This window comes from Uncinocarpus reesii, genomic scaffold, assembly GCF_000003515.1.
Source record: "Uncinocarpus reesii 1704 scaffold_2 genomic scaffold, whole genome shotgun sequence".
Taxonomy (NCBI): domain Eukaryota; kingdom Fungi; phylum Ascomycota; class Eurotiomycetes; order Onygenales; family Onygenaceae; genus Uncinocarpus; species Uncinocarpus reesii.
Genome location: NW_003052499.1, coordinates 3,562,017 through 3,563,001, shown reverse-complemented (window position 1 = coordinate 3,563,001; position 985 = coordinate 3,562,017).

The window sequence follows — 985 nt, the reverse complement described above, 5'->3', positions numbered from 1 at the left end:
ATTTATCTATACAGATTACTATCATATCTTAATTTACTTTCCATATCATCAAAGTTCTGTAATACTGTATGATTGTATCTGCTCCCTGCTACTCCTGAAGGAGGCATGATGATCTTGATCTAATTCTGACACATCTGTATGGAAACTCTTTGTCATTGGACAAGTCCACTGACTCAAGATCAAGCACCATTGAAGTAATGATTACTAAAGCTTCAATTTGTTATGTTGAACAATAAGTTTGATAACACATTGATCACTTCTGATTCAGGAGAGGATACACCTGAGACCCCAGAGCTTAAGTGCAAAGAAAGAATGTTGCATCACAAGTGAAAAAGAAATAAAGGTACAAACCCCACCCATTAAGAAGTCTAACAGAATATAGGAATCATGTCTACAACTGGAATCTTGAACAGCACATGAGAAATGATGGAAAAGATTACACAACTTGAACAGATGATAGAAATCTTGACTTGACAAAATCTTGAGCTAAAGAATCACAACAAGCAGATCAAGATTCAGGTCATAGCAATCTCTAACATTAAAAGCAAGATGAAAGTCAACCCACCAGAGCTGTTCAAAGATGAACAAGAAAAGTTATGAGTGTTTCTAGAACAATTATGAATCTATATGGACATGAAGGGAGAAGGATTCAAAAATGACAAAGAAAAAATAATGATGGCAGCATTATACCTCCAGGGAGCAGCATTCAATTGGTTCAACATCTATTTACAGAATTACTATGAGAAAAGAGAAGTCAATCAGGATGATGACATGCTCAGAGTCATTGACCATTACAAAATCTTTATCAAAGCACTTAAGACCACTTTCAGAGAAGTTGAAGAATCGAAATGCAATCAACTCAGCATTTACGGAACATGCCCCGGAAAATCATCTCCACCATGAATATGCCATAATCATTCGAACAAGATATGTGTCATCACAGATTGGGATCATGAAGGCCCTACCTGAAATGTTCTAATCGAGG